Source organism: Pipistrellus hanaki (assembly GCF_964339955.1).
Source record: "Pipistrellus hanaki genome assembly, chromosome: 14".
NCBI lineage: Eukaryota > Metazoa > Chordata > Mammalia > Chiroptera > Vespertilionidae > Pipistrellus > Pipistrellus hanaki.
In genome coordinates this window covers 30085577-30110261 of record NC_140516.1, presented here as the reverse complement: position 1 = coordinate 30110261, position 24685 = coordinate 30085577, and the positions used below count along the sequence as shown (strand labels likewise).

The following is a 24685-nucleotide window of genomic DNA, read 5'->3' as shown; positions in this document are numbered from 1 at the left end:
GGATCCAAAGATGGTGGGGTGGTTAAGTTAAAAAGGCTGGGAACTGCCCATATGTATTTTTGGTGTGGAAATGAATTTCTTATGACATGTAATCCAAGTTCCTTAACTATAAAAATCTATGGAGACTTTTAAACACCACACATGTACACCTATCAGAACTTTAAAAAAAAAAAAAAGCACCAATATTCTTTGAGCAAGACCTAGAGAAGCTTAGAAAACTCTGGGACACATAAGCGCAGCTATTAAATTCTGGAGCAAATGAAATCACCGCTTTATGCCACCCCCTTGGGGAAAAACAAAGAGGGGTACGAGCAGGACGATTTGGAGGCTATATGAGATGAAGAATGTGAACATGCCTTTACTGGGAGCTCCTCTATAAATGTGGGTGCTGCTGCTGACGACTCCTAACAGGAAAGGCAGGCGGGAGCCAGCTGGACAAGGACCAGAAAAATAGCTTCAAGACCACAGGGAAGGAGCCCCCTGCTGGCCTTGGGTGGTGCAACCAGTGGGGGCAGGCCTGCTGGTGAGGCACAGAGCCCCCAGCAAAGGGGCCAGTCAGGCAGGGAATGAACAGTCATAGGGAGCCAGGAGGAAGATGCTGAAAGCCGGGATCAGCCAAAACCGGTTTGGCTCAGTGGATAGAGGGTTGACCTGTGGACTGAAAGGTCAAGGTTCAATTCCAGTCAAGGGCATGTACCTTGGTTGCAGCCATATCCCCAGTAGAGGGTGTGCAGGAGGCAGCTGATCGATGTTTCTCTCTCATCCATGTTTCTAGCTCTCTATCCCTCTCCTCTCTGTAAAAAATCAATAAAATATATATTTTTAAAAATGGGATCAGCTGGGTTGTCTGAAACCCTCCCCAGCTAGATGCTCGGATCACCTGTCAAACAAGCCTAATGAGAACCCAGGATGTGGAAGAGGCGGGATATGGTCCAGAATGCAGCAGGCCAGACAGCAGTGGCTTTATATATAAACGGGGACAAATTTCTAGACCATGAGACATTCTAGCAGTATTTCCCCTGGCGAGCCGATCCCCTAAAGGTGTCTGAGTCTTCTGTGCCAAGTGAACTTAATAGCTTAAGGACAACATTAATGTCTTTTTCTCTGTTTCCTTGTTAATCACCGCCACTAAATTCAAGAACATTGAGTCTAAATAGCAGGCCCAAAAGTCAGTTCACCTGTTCATTTACTGATCCTTTCCGTAGATTTTTATGTAAATGAGCTCTAACAAGAAAAAATTCCGTTATGTCCCAAGTTAAATTATAGCAGGTCCAAGGGTGGGCGGAAGAAGTAAGAGATGAATCAGTTAAGAGCCTCAGGCCAAAATCAGCAAAACACTGCTCTCATTCCTGATTATATGTTGAAATTTTGAATCAACTTCCAGGATGATATCTAAAAAAAAAAATGGCCAACTACCCTAGTCAGATTGGCTCAGTAGATAGAGCGCTAGCCCGAGGACTGAAGAGTCCTGGGTTTGAATCCACTCAAGTACCTCAGCTGCAGTTCGATCCCGGGCCTGGTCAGGGCACATGTGGAAGGCAACCAATCGATGTGCCTCTCCCTTCTACTCTCTCTAAAAATCAATGGAAAAAATATCCTTGGTGAGGATTAACAAAAAACAAAAACAATTTTTTTTTAAAAAAGGCCAATTGCCAGGTGCCACCATATCCTGTTTATGTATGAACTTTCCCACAACCAATCCTGAAATTGGAAGGATTTCTTCCTTAGAGACTAGCATCTACCCCAGAACTGCCCCCACTTCACCTTTTCCCACCCTCCCGCAGCCAATGTAAATTCTTTCAAAACAATTTACATCTTCTGTCCACAAGCCCAGTGTATAAAAGAGCCCGTCAGCTCCAGGACAGAGGGCATGCGCATCTTCTCCCTCTGGCCCTGCTGCTGCTGGTTCCCACTTCACGGACCACCAGTTGGTGACTGTTGGTTTGACAGTATGTCCCGGGACCTGGTCCTTTTTCTGACCAGCATATGGCTCAATAAACCCTTTCTTTCTGCCTCAAAGCTACAACTACAGGCCATGGGAATATGGTACTGTACTAAACAAAGCAGAGTCCCTGGCATCATTTTGGGGGCAAATACAGCTAAGAAGATAAGTATCTGGGACCCCACTCCCTGGAGGAGGGGGAGGGTCTCATATATATATATATGTGTGTACTACATGGAGATATAGAAACACCTACAGCTTAATAATATAAAGACAAGCCCATCTTTAAAAATGGACAAAAGATCTCAACAATCACTTCTCAAGGGAAGATGCACAAATGGTCAATAGCATAGGAAGAAGCACTCAATGTAATTAGTCATGCAAATTAAATGCAAATTCAAACCCAAATGAAATGTGACTGCTTCCATCTAATGGCAGCAAGTGATCTCAGATGTTGACAGTGGAGGTGTAAAATGGCCCACCATTTCGTTTCTTATTAAATGAAATATCTGCCAGCCCTATGACTCAGCGATGTCATAGATATTTGCTCAAGAGAAATGAAAACTTGTATCCTGAAAAAGACTTGTACAGTGTAGTCTCAGCAACTTTATTTGGATAAAAAACGGGAAATAACCAAGTATCCATCAATAGGAAAAACAGTTAACAAAAACAAAATCCACAGCTAAAAAAACCCCAAACACATACCCACACACACACACACACACAAAAAAAAAAAAAAAACAACAACAAAAAACCACACAAACAAACAAACAAACAAGCAAAAAAACCTTTAAAAAGCCCAAACTGTAGAATACTTTTATAACAGAACACTACACGGCAATAAAAAGGAATGGACTACTGATACATGCGACGAAAATGATAAATGAAAACGTTATGCGGAGTCGAAGAAGTCTTCCACACAAAAGAACTGCATGAGATTCCATCTATACGAAGTCCCCAAATAAGGAAAACTAGTGTGCTAACTCAGAACAGCCGTTGCTTGGGGGTGACAGTGTTGTATGTCTTGACAAGGGTTTGTTCACAGGTGTTTGCACTCTTGCTGGAACTCACTGAATGAACACACAAGATGGATTTTTCATTATATGAAAATTCTGCCACATGCAAAAACAAAACCACAGAGAGCCATTTAAAAAAGGAGGCAAGCCAGAAAACAGATAATAAGATTCAGATGGCGGAATTGTATTGTTCAGTACGGCTGCCTTTATGGAAAAGGGCTCTGATCCCAGTCACAGCATATTGAACTTAAGGGGCTACTGCCCACCTGTGCACATGAATGCCCATCAGAGCTTAATTTTCCACAGACATTTCTCCCTCCCTCCCTCCCTCCCTCCCTCCCTCCCTCCCTCCCTCCCTCCCTCCCTCCCTCTCTCTCTCTCTCTCTCTCTCTCTCTCTCTCTCTCTCTCATCTGTTTCTTCTCCCTATGGATGTTTCTTCTCCCTATAGAGAGAGGTCCAGAATAAACTCCAGGCTTTCTTGGTTTTCTGTGGAAACTTTGCTATGATCTTGTTAAATTGCCTCCCAACCAACTGCTTGGTTTTCAAAAACAATTCAGAAATCATCAGAAAGAACTACTCTAAAAGTGTTTAATAGTTAATCTCTGAACTTTTGGGTTTTATTAGCTGAATCTTTTTTATTTTATTTTATTTTATTTTATCCTCACCCGAGAAGATGTTTTTATTGATTTTTAGAGTGAGACAGAGGAAAGGGAAGAGAGAAAGGGAGAAACATCAATTGGTTGCCTCCTGTACGTGCCCCAACCTACACTCACAAACCCAGGCATGTGCTTGACCGGGAATCAAATCCACAACCTTTTGGTACGCCGGATGATGTCCAAACAATTGAGCCACACCGGCCAGGGCTATTAGCAGAATCTTAATCGTGGGTATTTGTACACCTTTTCTATCACTCTTATAATGTTTAAACAAAGTTTTTTTCAGATGTCCAAGTATGGGGCTTTTTGGGTTTAGGAAGATATTTTATCTCAAATTTACCCCTGATTTTCTTCAATAGGCAAACAAATAAAACAGAAGCAGATGTTTTGAATGATGTTTAAACTGCAAAGGGACCAGACAGCTGAAAACTTCTCTTTCCTGAGAACTTTACTTCCTTCTGAAGAGCATATGGTGTTCGAAGCTTTGGGAGGAAAGTGGCTGTCGGAAAAAGGATTTCTCCACGGAAAACAAAACACATGGTGAAGAAAATCCTTGCCTCCCTGAGTGTAGAAACAGCACACAGACATCCCTGGCACCTCATCCAACAGTGCCACTTGGTGGGAAGTGGCCCAGAAACCAAAAAGTGGGTGGTATACTTCCATTCCGCATCCCTAAGAACAATTTTGCAAAAATCCCTACCTTCTTCCAGCTCACTGGCCCAGGAAAATGCCCTTCACATGCACAGCAGCAGGATGAGTATGAGCTTTGTAGTCAAGCAAACCTGAGTTTAAAATCTGCTTTGCACCCTACTTGCTCTGTGGCCCTGGGCAAATATTTAACACCAGAGGCCTGGTGAATGGCATTCATGCAAGGAAGGTTGGGGGAGGAAGGGAAGTTCCTCAGCCTGGCCTGCACCCTCTCACAATCTGGGACCACTGGCTCTTAACCACTCGCCTGCCTGCCTGATCACCCCTAACCACTGTGCCTGGCTGCCTGATCACCCCTAAGCACCTCTGCTCAGCCCCCGTCTCCACAGCTTCTTCCAGAGGAAGTTCAGTTGTCCAGTCTAATTAGCATATTATGCTTTTATTATTATAAACTAGTGGCCTTTTGCATGAAATTTGTGCACATTAAAAGGGAATTAATTAGCCCTAGCCGCTTTGGCTCAACTGATAGAGTGTCAGCCTGCGGACTGAAGGGTCCCAGGTTCGATTCCAGACAAGGGCACATACCCAGGTTGCAGGCTCCATCCCCAGTGTGGGGTGTGCAGGAGGTAGCTGATCAATGGCTCTCCCTCATCATTGATGTTTCTATCTCTCTCTCTCTCCCTCTCCTTTCCTCTCAGAAATCAATTGAACAATTATTGTCAATTTAGCTTAAATAAATGCATAATTTTTTTTTACAGGTTTGGATGTTTCTTTCATCAATAGGTCTAAGAGTAGTTTCCTCACAGGGTTGCTGTTAGGATGAAATGAAATGATTTTCTATATAAAATATCAAAGAAAATATAAGACACACAGTAAGATGTTGAATCTGATGAGGCTCAGGCAGCATTCGATCTACTCAAGAGAATCATGGTACTTTGAGTCTAAGTTGCCCAAATTTAGAAGTGTCCTAGAAATTTGGTCCACTCAAATGGAAAGTTTGGAGAGGTGGGGCTCATGAACAATCAGACAACGTATAGAATAGCATTTGGTATGGGTGACAATTCACACACACACACACACACACACACTCACACATACATTGTTGCTGCTACTACAATTATTATCTTCTTTCAAAATATATTTATTGATTTCAGTGAGGAAGGAAGAGGGAGAGAGAGAGATAAAAACATCAATGATGAGACGGAATTGTTGATCGATTGACTCCTGCATATGCCCTGACAGGGAATCAAACCTCCTGGTTCGTAGGCTGGCACTCAACCACTGAGCCTTGCTGGACCGGCCCAATTATCAACATCTGTGGCCCAAAGCCCAGCCAGTATGTATGTGCACTCAGATGCACTAGTTTGAAACCTCCTCATTCTACCCCAAACTTACTGCCCTCCTACTGCCTCAATCATAAATAACCCTTAGTTACCAGTTCTCAGATGGCCTTTCTCCCAGGTGAGCCTCAAGAGCTATTAGAATTGGGACCTCAGCACACAGCCCAGGACCTGCCTCTCAGCCATACCTTCCCCATGAATGATGCAGACGGGGAGAGCTGGCGGAGCTTCTGGAACTCAGGATGGGGAAGGCCTAGTCAGGGTAGACACCCTGGACTTGATTTTTGCATGACTAGGAGAAAAGAATCGACATGGAGAAAAAAGTTCAGATGATTTCACAGAGGGGCGGGGCACCCCCAGAGCCAAATGCCAAATGTGAGCATATGTCACAGTGAGCAGTGTTATGAAAATGAGGAAACTGGAAGCTGGAAACCATGTGTCAGGTTATGAGTCTCCCAATGCTCCAAGGTTTTTTATTGGTTTTTTTTTTTTTACATGTGCATAATGCCTTCAATAAAAAAATGAACAAATAATAGATTTGAAATTACAGTACCCTGGCTCCTACTCAGTGCAAACAAATCCTCCTCTTTACTTAACAACTCTATTCTGTTCCCTTTGAACTCGGCCCTTATTGCTGTTGGACTGTTATTTTATTGCTCTCTTGCTGATTAAAAGTGTTCTAAACCTCCATGGCCTCCGTGTGCAGTCTGAAGATTCATTGAAAGATTCATTTTTAAAAAGCAGCCAACTTCAGTAACTGCTCTCTCAGCCTCTCAGTAGAAGCTCCGCTTTCACAGGTATTCTCTTGCCTGTTGCTCAAAACCTAGGAGCTAAGGAGGCCCGGCATTGTGAGTCATTTACAGATCCGAACGCTACTGGCTGAAGTCCCATCCTTGGAAGGTGCAGGATATGGAGCCAGGGTGCCTGGCTTAAGTGCTGGTCTTACTCCTGCCTGGGCTCAGCTCCCGGTCTCCACCCCCAGCTGGCGACCTTCGTCACAGCTTCCTCATTGTGGACTGAATGAAATCATGTATATGAAATGCAAACTAAAATAAAAATGTAAAAAATGTCTAAAAATGTAAACCAAAAAAATCATTATCCATTTTCATTAACACGAGTAGCTTACAATGATCAATCTTTCTTTATATTTCTTTCAGAGTATTTCTTTGGGTGTATAGCCCTAGGTGAAATAATTGAGCATTAAAAGTTATAAACTATTTAAAAGAGCTCATCATGTATCTCTAGTTCATTTTCCAAGTTACTAAGCTATACCAATCAAAATGCCTATCAATTAAATAGACTATGGCACCCTAGCTGATTTGGCTCAATGAATAGAGCATTGGCCTGAAAACTGAATGGTCCCAGGTTCAATTCCAGCCAAGGGCACATGCCTGAGTTGTGGGCTCGGTCCCCAGTGGGGGTGTGCAGTAGGCAGCCAATTAGTGATTCTCTCTCATCATTGATGTTTCTCTCTTTCTCCCTCTCCCTTCCTCTCTAAAATCAGTAAAATATATTAAAATAAATAAATAAATAAATAGACTATGGCACACCCATATGATAAATATGCACATCTATATTTATTGACCTAAAAATATATCATGATATAGACCCCAATGAGAAAACAGGTAACAAATTAATGTTGATTCCATTTTTTAAATATGTGTTTATATGTACAAAGATATGTGCTTATAAGGCTACAAAGATATGTATAAGACAATTATTTTTCTTCTTGTCTCTATATTCTGATTTTTCTATATAAACTGGGACATAAAGATATTTTTTAAATATGAAGAATTTCTCTCCGAAACCGGTTTGGCTCAGTGGATAGAGCGTCGGCTTGCGGACTGAAAGGTCCCAGGTTTGATTCCAGTCAGGGGCATGTACTTTGGTTGCGGGCACATCCCCCGTGGGGGGTGTGCAGGAGGCAGTTGATCGATTATTCTCTCTCATCGATGTTTCTGACTTTCTATATCTCTCTCTTCCTATCTGTAAAAGATCAATAAAATATATTAAAAAAAAACAAAAAACGAATTCTCAGCCAGAAAAGTGAGGCCAAAAGGTTTGATGCTCAAAGGGTAACAGAAGTGTGAACATAAGCGAGTCATGAGAGACATTACAACCAGCAGAACAATAACCGGACAATATCAACAAATTAAAAAACTATTAACTCGGATATCTTGAGAATAAATCTTTGAGACTACTAGTCACTCTGTTTACATCACTGAGTACAGAAAATTCTAGCGAACAACCTTTCAAGTATAGCCCCTGTCACTTGATCACAGTGGTTGTTGTTTTGGCATTGAGTTATTTCATGCAGAGAAAAATTGCCCGTGGAGAAGCTATTGTGGCTTTTGGAAGTGGATATCACACCTGGGAACCTTTGTTCTCTCTTCCCTATATTCTATTTAGGAAGCTAGTCGGAATCAGCTGGAGTCACCGCATAGGAACCTCTTAGAGAAAGTATCCTAACGATCTTAGTAAAATCTGTAAACAGCCAAACAGCTGGAAGGGCACCTGACTCCACTTTAATTTAATCACTACCCACTGGACATTTAAGGTTCAGCTCCAATCCTGTGGTTATTCCTTTTCCCGTCTCCCAAAGTTGAAGAAGTGTCACTTCGGTTAAACGTTATGCTAACCACACCTTCCTAAAAATGCCCAGCTTCAAGGATATACTTTGGCTAAACTACTCTTGAGTTATAAGGGAAAGAACCATATCAAGTAGCCAGTAACAAAATACCAGTTGTGAGAATTGAGACAAATGAGCTGGCAGATTTCTTCAAAAAGCAAATGAAATAGTTTGTCAAAAATAGTTATTGGACAATACAGAAATAACCCAAATCTGGAATTTATAAATTAAATGTGATTGCATGAAAAAAGTTTTAGGATGGATGTAAAATTTCTTTAAGACTAAAAATGAGCATTTTCCCACCCATTCCTACCACAGAAAGATTTATTAAATAGGCTAAACCTGTAAATAAGAAAATAATTTAAGTTGGTTTGACTTTTTGGACAAGCATTTGAATGCTGTGAAAAAATGACAATCAAAAAATACAAGGGAGGGACATAGTTAAGACATCTTTAACATTTTCACATGGCTCTGCTTATTAAAATCTTTTGAAGTGTTTACTTGTTTTTCAAAGCATCTGAAACACACGCAAATAGTTGAAAAACCTTGGATGGCAAATTCAAAGAGTTTGCACGCATCGTCCCAACGTTTGCCAAGGAAACGAAAGAGGCCCCTCTCTTCCCTGGATTGGGTCCTCTAGGTTCCGTGCTGTGGAGCAGGATGGTGGGAGATTTCAACACACCCCTCACTCAGAACTGTGTTCCATTTAAAAAAGTATGAATTGCTCAGCTGGTGTGACTCAGTGGTTGAGCGTCAACCAATGAACCAGGAGGTCACGGTTCAGAGCCCAGTCAGGGAATTTTCAGACTGTGGTAACTGAAACCACAAAAGCACTTACAGCTGCATTTCGCTCCTCGGACCCTCCTGATGCTAGTGAGCAGCTTCTAAGCTCTGGCCTTTGCTTGTCTCCTGGCCCATGGTTTGGAGTCTCCTTCTGGCTCTCGGTACATTTCCCCCGGCCTGATTCCTGAGCACAGTTCCTGGACTCTGCTCCTTCTGCGTCTGTGCTACACTGTAAAGCATCTGTCAAATGTTCTCTCTCCCTTGGCTCAGAACTCCATCAATGATCTCCAGTTTTATCACTTCCTCCCATGGACAATCAGATTACTTTTATATTCACAACTTTCAGTGGCTTCCTATTAACTAGAGAATAAAGTCCTGATTCTTAGGATATCCTTAAGCAACCTCCGGTCCTTATCAGCACATATGCTTTAGTATCAGTTCTCAGTAACACAGCATATTCCCAACTTCATCTACAGGCACCTTTGTGTCACGTGCTGAAGTCTTCTTAAAGTGCGACCTGCTGCATCCCAAGTCTTCTCACAGATGCCACTGCAGAGCATGCCGTCCGATCATTAAAATCAACAGAGCTGCCATTCACAAGTGCATGTGTGAGCTACTCTCTGAAATCTGCATCAAAGAACTACATATAACAATTTGTGATTATCATTTTTCATGAGTTCCCCATATTCTTTTGAGATTCAGTTAAGCTGATGTGACCCAATGCATTTCCATTAGTGCTGAAATTCAAGTCATCGGTTTTATTTTAAACTCGACACTTATAAAATACACTGCTTGAATGAGCCAATGAGCCACACACTAGTACTCTCTGAGCACATCCTCACATGAATTATTCCATTGCTTTTCCTTTCACAAATATGACATAAATGATCCAAAGAGAGCCAACTAACCTGTATAGCATTGTGAACGAAAGGAGTCCTTCAGTTTGGAAGAGTCTGAAATGTTTACATCAAAAAGCTGGCACATGCGAACATTGCTTATTTTCTGTTCAAGCACAACCAAATTAAAATGTATCTGCTACGCTGCCTATACCCCGTGCAAACTGGGGCGTATTCCTAAAGCAAAAAAGGGCACTAAACCCATCATACTCTGGAATAAACAGATTCACAGCATTCCTGCCCAGTTCAAAGGCCTCCTTCTATGTGTAATATTTTGGTGATTCAATTAGGAAACTTCAGGAAATGACATCTTGAGGATGTCATTTGCTTTCCCCCTGCACAGTTCCTAGTGACTCTCATCTGCTCCCAAGACTTTGTCTATTATCGATAAGCTATGGGTTGCTAAATCTTTATCTTCAGCTATTCAAATGTCTAGCATGTACGGTCCCCCAGAGCCCCTGAAAATCAGCATGACCAGGACAGAATTCACCTTGCCATCAGCCCTTGCTCCTCTTCCAATATTCCTCACCACTTGCAATGGCTCATACTTCTCTCCATTATCTAAAATAAGAGTCCTCCTACTGCCCCTTCCTCACTTAAAAAGAAAAGTCAATCTATCACCAAGTCCTGTCAATTTTAGCTAAGAAATACCTCTCAAACCATCCCACTATTGCTAGTTAGCTAATCGCTCATGAGCATTACTGTGACAGCCTTCAGACTGGACTCCCCCTGTCTCCCTCCCAGAGGGCCACCCCCCCTTTGCCACCTGCTTAAACTCTGTGTGGCTTCTGGAAAGTCCACAGACCTCATGTTTGGGCCATGATGTCCTCTTTCAGCTTTACCTTCTGCCCCTTTTGGCCTTAAATTCCATGCACCCATCACACAAATCCCACGTAGCATCCAGAGCAAACCGTTTCACCCACAGTCCCTTTGGTTGAACTCTCCTCTCTACTTATCTCCTTACTCATGAAGGAGTGGTTTACATATTGTTGTGGCGCTTTGGCTAATTTTCACAACCACAGACAGACCTAGCTTCCTCCTCTGCCCCCATAGGATCCTGTTTTTTTTTCCTGACCCAAAACTCAGAAATATAAGGCCTCGCCTCACATTTATTACACACATCAGCCATGGGAACACTGAAGATGTTGAGCTCCACAACTCATTTTTTTTTTATACCCCATTTCAAAAATTCTCCCTTTAGAAATTCCTTTCAAAGAAATGCCTTTAGGTGTCATCTCAAGAGACTAAAGTTTTACAACCAGTTCTGAAATTTCCGACACAAGAACTCTTCAAAGTTTAGGTAATTTTCCCAGCAAGCCCTAATACCCTAAATTAAGAACATGCAGCTTTCACACATCCCCTTGAAACCAGTGGTGAGCAGGTTCACTGGCGAGGGGGTGGCTGAGATAGAGTACAGAATCGGGTGTGTGGGGGGCCAGGGGTATGGGTGGAGCAGGAGGACCACATGAAGCATGAAGATGTTGGGGGTCGGGGGGTGGGGGGGGGGGGAGAAGGCAATTTCAGAGTCAAAGAAGACTGAACACAGACATTCCGACATGGCTAGCCTCACTCTCCCCCCTCTATCGACCAATGAGTAAAATAGCCTTTTTGTTGGAAAACTGCCACTCTCCTGGCTGGCAAGTCTCACAGATTCCACAGTGGAAAGAGTGTCTGGAAAAAAGGGATGAAGTTCGACAGAGGGCGGCCTGCACATTCAACTTTTCTAAAATGCCTTTAGAAAAAACAATTTTAACCTCTCTGCCCATATGTACACAACCAACTTTGTCATTAAATTAAAGAAAAAGCCTTCCATTCAGATGTTCCAGAGCAGGAAACGGTGTGTGACTTGCCTTGCGGCGGAGGGAGTCTCTGCTTCTGAGAGGAGACGTGGCCTCCTCCATACTCTCTCTGGTCCTCACAACAGAGACCCCCAGACTTCTGGGCTGTTCTAAGATGCTCAGGGAAACATGCAGGGGGAACCTCATCCCCCAGATAAGGGATTGGGGATGGCGGCCCTCCTTCCACAGCCTCATGCCCCTCCACTTCCATCGGGAGAGGCCAGAACTGACCTCCCTCGACTTGCTGGCATTGGGTTGCTGACACATAGCTAGGAAATTGATTTCTTTTTCGTGTTAATCTGTAGCCTCTACTTGAGCGGCTTTCAGGAAGCAATAGGCAGAAAGCTGCATTTGTGAACATTTTCTAAAAAACAGCATGTGAGTATTTCTTTTCTTACAGACAGCCTGGGAAGGCTCCAATATAGGGAAAAGAATTCCTCCGAACAGGAAAAAGTAAAAAGTAAAAAACTCCAAATAATCCTCAGGTGTTTTCATGTTCCACGTGACAAGAGTAGCACCTACCCAGTTAAAGCCAAAGCTGTACTAACAAAATCACGTGTTAAACTCTCAAGAGTCAATTTAGCTTTTAATCATGCTTTTGAAATTGGGCCCCCCTCCCCTCTCCACTTAAGCCTACACAGGATTTACCAGGGATTCAGACATGTCAGGTGAACTAAGGGGACCAAGCACAATAAACCTGACCTAGGAACAAAGCTACAGGGAGGGACGGGTCCATATTCAGCTGGTGAAAGAGATGCTTGTCTCATGGTCCAGCTCCCACAGCCTGGAATCCTTTAAAGGGATAGAAGAAAGGCAGAAACAGATCAAAGAGCTCAGTCAGGCGCTGAGTGATAATAGAGTGAGGGTGGAGAGCAGGAGTCCTCGAGTCAGGCTGCTTGGGCTCAAAGCCTGGCTAGACCACAATGACCTGTGTGACTTGAGGTAAAGGAATTCTAAAGCTGCACAAAGCCTCAGTCTGCTCACCCACAAAATGGACAAAAATAATGCCACCTACCTCATGGGATTGTTATAATTATTTAAAGACACCTAACTGTCCTTCAACAGTAGTCTGGTAATCATAGTGTCTCTACACAAAGGAATATGACTCAGCAATGAGAATAAACAAATCACTGCAAGACACAACAAGAATAGGTCTTACACACACAATGGAGAAAGAGGCCAGACATGAAAGGCGTACATACTGTATGATTCCATTCATCTAAAATTCAAAATCAGGCAAGCAAATAATCTATAGCATTCAAAGACAGGGCAAACATCCTGAATTAGCTGACTGTGCATTTGAATGTCACCATGAATGAGACTTTTTTTCCTGAGGACTTCACAGGGCATCAGAAGGCTGGGATGAGAGATGGGACACATGGCTTACCTTTGAACTACAGCTGGAAGGACAACAGGGTCTACATTTGGTCACATACTCCTTGGCTGCTTTCACACAGTTATCCATCTAGTCAAGAAAAACTCTAGATTCTGCTGGGCAATACTAGGATTTTTTTAAAATTTTAAGTCTTCTTTAATTTTATTAAAATTTTTTATTGATTTTAAAGAGGAAGGAAGAGGGATAGAGAGATAGAAACATCAATGAGAGAGAAACATTGATTGGTTGCCTCCCACATGCCCCCTACTAGGGGGGTGGAGGTGGGATCAAGCCATCAACCCGGGCATGTGTCCTTGGCTGGAATCAAACCTGGGACCCTTTAGTCCGCAGACCAACCAACATTCTATCCACTGAGCCAAACTAACAGGGCAGGACTTTTTTTTTTTTTTTTTTTTTTTTTTTTTTAAACAGAATTAACCTGTCAGTCTGGTTTCAATCTTCATTGATCATGCACTGCAATCACCGTGCAACTTTATCTTGCTGCATTTTCTAGTCAACATGTATTGACACAAAGCAACTATAAATAGATTAAAAAATGGCTATGCTGGTGGCATATCAATTCTCTACTTTTTCGTATACCATATGGTATATGCAAGACGTTTCCTCTGAATTAAGTAGAAGAAGCTCAGAATAGCTATTAGTGAGCCTGATTCTCGAACCATGGGTTTAAACCTTCATGACTCTACATGGAGACAAACTATTTCTGACCACAGTATGCAGGATGGTCCTGGAGCAATCTGGCACACTAATGCAACCTGGCACACCACCAAGCTCTGTTTGGTGATTGTTAGGTGATGGAAACAGGATGAACACAGGTACATACCCTCAGCCACTCACAAGGCTCACATTGTGGAAGTCACGTGGTTCTGGGCCCAGGATCTATGGGGAAAGTACAAATTGTACCTCAGGGCTCAAAACCATAAGCCTCACCTTGACTCTCAGCACTGCCACCGGGCTCAGCTCTACCTCCAAACCTCTCAATCTGACAATGAGTCCCTCTGTGCTCCTTTTTCTGACAGTACTCACTTCCCCTTACCTCTGTAGAGGAGGCTAAAGGGGGGCATTGCAGCCTCCCCACTTTAGTGTTCTGCGTAGTATCTTCTGATTCTACACTGTTGGAAGCAGCTTCATCTGATGCAGATGGCTTGACGTTGATGGTGGGACTATTCTTTATCATTTCATGCCTGTTTTTAGTATTTTCTTTCTCTTTCAAACATCTTGTAAATGCTGTGCTTCATAACTTTTCTCAACCACAAAGACTGTGTGTGACTATTATACATGTGCTTCCCATCTTTAGGACTTAATCTTAAATCTCTAACTCAAGAATGGAGAACAACTCCCATTGACTCAGGTGGTTTTATGGCCTAGGAAGTCCTCTCAGAGTACACATTATAAAAACGTATTGTTTGAATGTTAGTTATTAAATCTGTCAAAGGAAAGAAAAGTCTTCTTGGCTCAACTGGAAAAGTAAGCCTCAAGGCCATGCCAACTGGATCCTGTGGAGCCACCTAACAAGCTGTCGCTTTGTTGACTTGTGCCAGCAAGACTGGGGGGTGGGGGTAGGAGGAAGGCTATGCTTTGCTTTTCTATGTAGACCCGCAGGAAGAGCTAACCTAGTAAATGGAAAGCAAACGATCATTTATGGACATGACTATCAAAATGAAAACCTGGATCCGGTTTCCTCTCCCTTCTCCTCTCACCCAGCTCTCTCCTTTCTCTCTTTTCTCTCTCTCTCTCTCTCTCTCTCTCTCTCTCTCTCTCTCTCTCTCTCTCTCTCTCTCTCTCCTTTCTCTCTCTCTCTGCCTTCCTTTCTTCCTTCCTTCCTTCCTCCCTCCCTCTCTCCCTCCCTCCCTTTTTTATATAGGACATTTGTCGAACTTGGATAGAAATGTAAATTTGAATTTCTCTGAATTGACATGACAAAAATATGGTTTTAAAAACATGGGTGTCATTGACATTTTCCAATATTATACTTTAATATTTGCTGTTCTTTACATATAATTTCATGTTTTATGGCAGCCAGAGTGCCAGATGAAGTCTGAAGACACAAACACTAACATAAAAAACTATTCAACTAAAATTAGGCAATTCAAATGTTGAAGATAAGATTTTATGAAGAATAATTCATTCCGGTGCAGCAATATGGGCTGGTGAGTTGTGCCAGATGCCATGTTAGTTATGACCAGTGATAGAGACAGCCCGCCTCACCGAGGCACCACACAAATCTGATGGTTTGTTGAACAGGAATGAGGCGGCACTCATCTAGAATAATCCATCTGACTCTTATGAGAGGTCCGTCCATAATGGGAATAAGGAGGTAATCATAAATGAAGAAATTTGTATCAACATTTCATAGCTCTGTTTTTCAGACTATCCCTTGATTTAATATGGTTTTCTCTGGAGAAGGGAAATGGGGGAGGCATCAGCTAGATAAGCTTGGGAAACACTAAAAGGGTTGCCAACAATGTGGGCTTGACCTTCTGGTATGGTTTAGTTTCCTTTTCAGTAAAATGAAAAAACAAAACAAAACACACAAAAAAACCAAAAACATCAGAATAGAAGAATTTTTTGTTAGTTTTTAAAACAGTTCAGCTTCGTTTTGCCTACTGAGGATATGTTATACATGTAATACTATACAAAGAAACTCTTGAAAAGGATATCTTTTTGTAATGTGAAAATTCCTTTTTCTTGCTGATTCTATTGCAAAAAAAGAGATTTTTTTTTAATTATATAAAAAGGTTATCCTTAGAATAAGGAAGTGAGAAGGGAAGGAAAGGACAGTCAGTATAAGTGTGCTGACCCTCTCCATTCTCCCCCAGCTCCTCTCACCCACACCCACAACACAATTATTCTGATCTAATAAAATGGAAAACTTTCATTCCCTGAAGCTCCATGGTCCCACGTGGCTAACGAATAGGTTCCCACTCTCTGAACACCCTCACTAAAAGGGGAAAAAGGTTGAGTCTGGGGTTCACTGCTTCTGGGGCATCCCCTTCCACCAGTACTTGGCACAGGTTCACTTCCTGCAGAGGCAATTCTGCCTCTAGGTACCTAACTCCTTTGGCTCTCAGTGTCCAATTTCCATAGGAGAGGCCTCGGGACCTTTGCTTAGTAACAGTAGCCCTTACATCCGCCTAGAATGCCTTATGCTTTAAAGAGGGTGTATTTCCTGCTACTCCTGCATCCGATCTTCCCCATCTTATGAGAGGGGAGCCCTGACTTCTACCTGCGTGCCCTCTCTCTACATCTTCCTCTACTAAATGGATGTATTGGTCCCACATGTGTCTGTTCTTGCACGGTCTGTCCTTTTTGAGTTACTAATTATTTTATCATAAGATTACTAACGTGCAGCACATTTAACGACTTCTCTTAGTGCAACCAAACAATAATCTACTATCCTCCCTTTCAAGGCAGAGCTTTTCTACCCTGGAGCTTAGCCTTCTTGGTTACAAAATGCCTTCAGAAGTGTGAGGATCCGGATGGGTAAATATCAGACGTGTCCTTTCCCTGGAAGTCTAATATGCCTTATATCACTCTCTAGTCTTTTCCCTTTCCTATATATATTTTTTTAAATGACTCAAATTATCCTTGAAAATGAGATAGGTCATCTGACCCCAGAATCACATCCCTTCTTCAAAAGCCTATTTGTGTTTGCCATTTACCTAGCTGTGCTTCAAATTCCCCATGTTCATTCTCTCCCCCCCCACCCCACCCCATAACAGCCCCAAACAGCAAACCATGTAAATATCCATCAACTTGTAAATGGATGAAAAAAAATGTGAGCTATCCGTACAATGGAATAGTACTCAGCTATAAAGAAAAAAGAAGCAATGATACTGACTACAACATGGGTGAACCTTGAAAACATCATGTTACTGAAAGAAGCCAGTCACAAAAGATCACATATTTTGTGATTCCATTTGTAGGAAACATCCAGGAAAAGAAAATATTTAGAGACAGGAAGTAAATTGCTCATTTCTTGGGACGTGGGGTAGAAACAGGACTGACTGCACAAGGAGTCTTTTTGGTGTGGTGGAAATGTTCTACAATTAGATTTTGGTGATAGTTGCACAACTCTAATTTTACTAGGAATCTTTGAATTGTACAGTCAAATTGGGCCAATTTTATAATATGCAAATTATGCTTCCATCAAGCTGTTTTTAAGAACAGTCCTTCGTGAATTTATTCTTTAATGAAAATCTTGAGTTAGCCCATTTCATTCTCTCATTCAGAATCTCTTCAAATTCTTGTAGTGGTTCTAAAATATGTAATTTTTGTCTTTGACCACAGCTATACACAATAATTCATTTTACCTCTAACACTTATCTTAAATGTAAAAACACCCCTTGTTCGCTAGTTTTGTTATTTTCATGAGACTGTGGTAGGCATGGATTCAAGAATCTCAAAGCTGTGGCTGAGCTGCATAATGCTAACAAATGCCAACTTAAGTTGAGGCTCTAAGGAAGACGTGAGTAAATAAATGGTGGGATATTCACACAATGGACTACTACTATACAGCAGTATTTCTCAACCTCTACATGGGGGTGGGGAGGGTGGGCCTGTGAATTGTAGGATGGTTAGCAGCAACTCCCCCCCACCCCACCACCTTCTTGTGGCAACCAGCAAAGTCTCTAGACATTAACAAATGTCCCCTGAGGGGCAAAATGACCCCTGGCTGGCAACCACTGCTACGCAGCAACGACAAATGAACAGATTGTAGCCAAACACAACTCTACGGACAATATTGATGACTCTCACAAATATAACTTTGGCAAAAGAAACCGGATAGAAGAGTGTATTCACGGCTTTCATACAACATTCAGAACCAGGCAGAACTAATCTTCCTTGGGAGAGCGTGTCAATGACTAGAAGTGGCTTCTAGGGTCCAGGTATGATTGTGTGTCTTAGTGCGGGTGCTGGTTACACGAGTGTATTCCCTTTACGAAAATTCATTGGGCAGCCCACTGAAGACTTATATATTTTTATATGTATATATTAAACTCTAATAAACATGCTCCGTTGCTGCTGCTGCAGAAAGAGGGTATTCAAGGTGATTGGGGAGCGGCTCAGCACCTTTCTAACAGGATGCTCATTCATCCCCCCACAGTCACACCAGGGCTCCTCGGGCCCACCCTGCACCGTAAGACAGAATCCAGTGTGTTCCTATGATGAATGGAAGCTTGTTCCTGAGGAACTTTGTTATCCAGGTGCCAAAGCCAAGAAACCCCTCGCCCCAGCCCATTTTCAATTCACCCTTGCCAAGCCCAGGCCTAAAATTGATTTTGGTGTGAAACTGAACTAAATGAAGCCAAATAAAAGTAAAGCCCATGCCAAGGCTAAAGAAAATATGGGTCTAGTTCCCTAATCTGAGAGCACTACGAGTGCCCAACGCGGCAACTCCTGGTGTTCGTCGCAGAAGTGGAGAATGAATTGTGCTGGTTCGTTCATGTTCTCCCTCTCTTGGGGCCCCTCCTGACTAATCACTCGCCCTGGCAGAGAGTGGACTGGGTGCCAGAGTGGAGACTGTGGCCATAAAGACCTTTGATCTAGGCAGAGTTATGTGACTTCGGACCTAGGCCTCATCATCTAATGACCAATGAGTTCATGTTCCAAACAACTTAGCTGAAAGCCTCCAAGTATCAGGAGTTACTATTAACCTTCAAACCGTGTGTGTGTGTGTGTGTGTGTGTGTGTGTGTGTTTACAGATAAATAAGAGAGAGACAATTTTCCATGAGTCCTTTCTGAGTCAGGTACTAACTGCCATTTATTATCCCATATTAACTTTCAAGGATTTTTGAACAGCATTGGACAAAAGAGATAGTTTCCCTCCAGATTAAGGGCTAGCCTTCCTACTGCCCATTTTAAAAAATTTAGGTTCCCTAAGCTTAGAGTTCCTGTCCTGTAATGTAACTCAGTGCTTGTGTGTGTATCCGTCATGGAAGATGGGACCTAGGCCTAATCATCAAGAGAAACAAACACAAGCTAATGCTCTTGCTGCTTGTTGTGCTATAGATAATAAAGTCCTTTGTCCTGACCCAGGAGTCTCACGTTTTCATGCCAGCACCCATGAAACTATGGCAAGCTAATTTATTAGATTGCAAATGGAAGAAAATCACAGACCCTTCACAGTTCTTGACTATGTAATTGATTGACTGATTGATAGATAAGAGTTTTCTGTTTTTGAAAAGTAAATCTCCTACCCAGCCACACAGTTCTCTTAGTTTACCAGGTATACTTCCAGAGATAGTCTATGCATTAATAAATATATGTATCTTTTTTTCCTTTTCTCCCAAATATTACCAGGCTATAGACACTGTTTTGCACTTCGTCTTTTTTTTTACTTAACAAATGCTGGAGTTCTTTCCATCTTGGTATATTTTAACAGTTGCAAGTTAGCCCTTACTATGGATATATTATAACAACAAAATAGTACAGATAATGTACTTAAGCAATTCTCCTATTGGTATTCAGGTTGTTTCCAAGTCTTTGTTTCAAAATGCTGCCAAGAATAACTTTGCACATTCATCATCTTACCATTTGCAAGATTTGCGTAGAAAAAAACTCTAGAATTTGAATTGTTCGCTCAAAGAATATGTTCACTTTAATTTTGATATTTCCAAACATCTCTGTGGCGATGGTAGTAATATACATCTCCACTAGCAATGTGTGAGTGCTTGTTCTCTAATGTTGAGCACAACATATTGGCTTAAGTTTTTACTTATGCCAACCAATAGGTGAAAAATTGAACATTGAACTCATACTTTTAATTTGCATATCTTACAATGCTTTAGACTGAGCATTATTCATATGTTTAAGAGCCATTTGTATTTCCTTTTCTGTGAACTTCATATTCCTTCCCCACATGTTTTTGTTATTAGGTTGCTGATTTTTTACATTGATTTGTATAGAAACTCTATATATTTGGGAAAGCAGCCCTATGTCTTCTATAAGTTATAGAATTTCCCCCAGGTTGTTGTTTATCTTTTGTTTTAATTAAAAGGAGGTATTTTTCCCTGGCTGCTGTGGCTAGATTGGCTGGGTGTCATCATGGGCACAGATAGGTTGCCGGTTCAATTCCTGGTTAGGGTATATGTCTGTATTGTGGGCTCCATCCCCAATAGGGGTGTGCAGGAGGCAGCCAATTGATGTTCCACTCTCATATTGATGTTTCTCTCTCTCTCTCTCCCCCTCTCCCTTCCTCTCTCTAAATAAATAAATAAATAAATAAATACACACACACACACACACACACATATGTATGATATTTGGCATGTAATTTAAAAAGTGATTTTGTACTCAACTGTATTTTCTTTGTGTGTGGTATCTGAGTTTGTGTGACACTTAGAAAGGTGGTCTTCCTGATTGATTCTGAGATTATAAAAGATCCATGTTTTCTTCTTGTAGTTCTACGTTGTATTTTTTACAGCTTAACTCTTTGCTCCATCAAACCTCTTCTTTTCAAAATCAATTATTAAAACATACATTAAAATGCTTATCATTATTCATAAGGCTAAACATAGTTTTTTTTTTTTTTTATTTGTTTGTTTTTTAAAGATGGTTTTCTAAACTCCATAATCACTTTTTAAAAAAATCCCCATCCTGTGACAGGTATGGACCTAGATATAGATATAGAGTGGTTCAAAGTACAACCCACTGAGTATATGTAATAATGAACCTTATATAATTAATGTTGTTACCCTATAAAGAGATAGTGGATAGAGCTCTTCAGTAGTAACCTGGTAAAAGGATTCTATTCTTCAAAATTTTGCAATTATATTGCCTAAGAAAATGAAGACAGCCCAGAAGAGGCACACAGCGCTTCCTTGGGAAGGCAATTTACTTGACAGGTCTCTGCTGGTTCTACACTGGGCTGGTGAGAGAGCTTGCCAAGAATTCCCTTTTCTTATCCACCTGGTTACTAGAGGCCAAGCCGTTTTCTCTCTGATGTTTTCGGCCCCAAAATATACTGACCTGCTGCAGGTGAAATTTATTTTCCACCCTAATAGCCAGATAGAATTATAGAAAAAGAAAAAAAAATAATTTATTTTAGATTTAATATATACAATCAAAATAGCTGTGACCAAATTCACTTCAAAAAAGGCAGAAGGAAAAAATAAATAAATAAAAGAAAGCTGCTGTCCAAAGAAATCAATGTTAAATCAGAAAACCTGCTGCTAATTTAAGACCTACAATTAGCTTGAGTCAGATAATCCTTGTAGTCTTAAATACCTGCACTACATGCCTGCCTTTTCTTTTACTTACTACATTAATAATGAATAATCTGTGAACATAAGACAACGTATTATTTTAAAAATCCAACGGGATCAAAGTTAATCAGAACTCACAATCAGATAAACCACGGCAAGAAATCTATTAGCTTGGGTAGAAGAGGCATGATTATTTAATTTGATTTATTCTAAGTAATTTTAGATGATAGTTATGAAATACATATATATAGACAGCATTTCTGCCCAGGAAGTACTTATATACTTTCCTCAGAAATGCTAGAATTACACTAGCAATGTACCAGGAAAAGAAAGGCCCATTTTTGGAAGGCTCTTCCAATGGGGCTTCTTCATACCCATGGCCGCCAATGTGACAAAGGAATCCTTTTAGATTTATTCCCATTGGAACATACCAGGTTTAGTAGGGAGGTCCGGAGAATTACATTATCAAGAGTCACAAGCTACTTAAAAAGAAAATCATACTACCCTCTTGATTGTGATTGGAAGCAGGACAAATTTCCAGGAATAAATAGTCCCCACAGCCAAGAACAGCTGACTAAGAAGGAATGATCTCCAGATTTTTCCAGAAAGCTGTCTGCTCATTAGGTAATGGTAAAACAGCACAAGAATGGCAAGCTTTAAAATATTCCAGCTGGAATATTTCATTTTAAATATTCCATGAGGAATGCAACCATCAGAGAAGTCTGCATTAACTGGTAAACAGCCTAACATTTTTGAGAAGAAAAATAAATCTGAAAAAGGGTGAACAGTATCCTGAAGTAGAGAAAACCGTCTGTTACGAACTGCCAGGCAGCCCGGGGGCATGGCACAGTGCTCCATTTTGTGTGGTGAGGGAATCAGGGTAGGCCATGGCTCTCAAGCCACACGGAAGTGAAGCACCTCCGAGCCAGCTTTTAAAGAACCCAACACAGACCAACACAGCCGCATTATCTGGGAATGGGATTTAGGCACCAATACTGAGTGAAACTTAGCAAGGGACAAAAACTAGGCTCAATAATGTCTAAGGTCCCACTGAGATCTCAGTAATGAGGAAGCATTCAGGACACGTGTGATGTATGGAAAACAAGAAAGCATAATTCCCACACAGGTGTAAAGAGAATCCTAAGTAGGAACTCTATGAGATGTTAGCAGAGAATGATATTCCCAAATGAGCGTTGGGTCCCTACATATGAACAATAAATACTCTTGATTAATAAAAACAACAGCAGCCTGGATGGCATGGCTGAGTGGTTGAGCACCGACCTATGAACCAGGAGGTGGAGGCTCCATACCCAGTCAGGGCACATGCCTGGGGTTTCAGACTCGATCCCCAGTGTGGGACATGCAGGAAGCAGCAGATCAATGACTCTTTCTCATCATTGATGTTTCTATCTCTCTCTCCCTTTCCCTTCCTCTCTGAAATCAATAAAAATATTTTAAAAATTATAGCATAATAATAAATATGCTTCTTTATCCATATATTGAATAATAAGATCTAGCTACTTAGGTAGACAGTTATAATGACTACGGTATCTTAATTTTGTTGTAATAAAGAGCACAGATATTGTTGATATCAAGCTCTGTCTATATCAACTTTTTAAGGTAAATGACTATTTCTACATTTTTAAAAAATGAGAAACTTTTTCGCCGAAACCAGTTTGGCTCAGTGGATAGAGTCGGCCTGTGGACTGAAAGGTCCTAGGTTCGATTCCGGTCGGAGGCATTTGCCTTGGTTACAGGCACATTCCCAGTAGGGGGTGTGCAAGAGGCAGCTGACCGATGACTCTCTAGTCTGTATCTCTCTCCCTTCCTCTCTGTAAAAAATCAATAAAATATATTTAAAAAAAAAAAAAAAAAAAAAAAAGAGAGAGAGAGAAACTTTAAAAAAAATTCCCCAAGACAGCTTTTATTGATTTTGGGGAGAGGAAATAAAGGAGGGAGAGAGAGAGAAATATGGATGTAAGAGTGAAACTTAGATAGGTTTCCTCCCACACTCTCCCCGACCTGGAATAGAACCCACCACCTTTCAGTGTACGGGATCAGGCTTCAACCAACTGAGCCACACCAGCCAGGGTCTACTTTTACATTTTTTTATGCAACGATTCACAAAGCCAACCATGATGAGATCATGAAGACCTACACGGCTTCAGAATCTTTTGTTCCATGGACATAAAAAGGTAATCAGAATGAATTAGCAGAAAGGAATTAATTTAGTTCCCAGTCTCCTCGTTAAAATAAATGTATATCCACAAAGAGAAAAATTTGAAAGTATACACCTCTTCTATATCAAAGCTCAAGTGTTCATTTTTAGAAGTGTAGAAAAATAGAAAAATTAGCGGAATCACTTAAGTCATAGGTTATGGCATTTATAGTTCTAGAACTCCCAATGAAAAGGAGTATGTTTTGCAGCACACAGTTAACTTGGCATAACCCAAGAAAGAAACCCTTCATTCCAAACATCCTTCAGGTGACCTTGAGTTCCTGCCTGAGACAACACGAAGTACTAGGCCACTGAAATGGGCCAACTTGGGGTTGCCTCTACAATTATATTAGCTCACAAGAAGGCCCTAGAAATTTTACCTCATCTTTCTACGTTAGTGTCTTTGTTTATGAGTTGCAACACTTATAACTACCCATAGTGGGGAGCCGCTAGGGTAGATAAGAAGAATTTCTCAATAAGCTTTGATGAGCATGATGAGATAAAGGGAATGTGCATGCCTAGAGGAACCCCACTATAATTCATTACCTTCAAGGACACACCACCCGTATCAAATCAATTCTCCTAGAAGTGTGTTAACTACATGCAGAAGATGCTCTAAACCACACACTATTCCAGTGTTCAACTTAGGTCTCAGCCACCCTTCTCAATGTGGCCCTTTAAGTGGTCCACTGAAGGCTCTATTTTGTTACCCCTGTGTATTTTCTTACACATTTGCAACTCGTTCTACAAACGAGGCTGTCTGTGACACAGGCTTCTTGAACCATGAAAGATTAAGATTCCGTGCTGACCTGTGGAAATGCCAATGAAACCTCGAGTCCATCCAGAGAACAGGCCTGTAGCTTGTGGGGCTTTGGGAACTTGTAACTCATGAATGCCCGACTGTGCAGCGCTCGCATAATGAACAAGGCAAGGTCTAGAGTTACATGTAAGTCACTGCAATTATTTCTAAGGACACTTATTCTTGAGTGTATGCATTCACCCAGGACAACACTGAAGCTTTGTATCATTAAGGTGAAACGTTGGGTTCGATTCCAAGCACCACTGTTCCTTAAGCTGGCCACAGAGCCTCATCCAAACTAACATTTATTGCCTT

At 41.4% G+C, this 24685-nt stretch overlaps 1 protein-coding gene across 1 annotated transcript in view; it reads right to left on the bottom strand.

Moving 5' to 3' along the window:
• PAPSS2 (3'-phosphoadenosine 5'-phosphosulfate synthase 2) overlaps positions 1 to 24685 on the bottom strand; it is a 60235-nt gene that overhangs the window by 25178 nt on the left and 10372 nt on the right. The window lies entirely within an intron of this gene.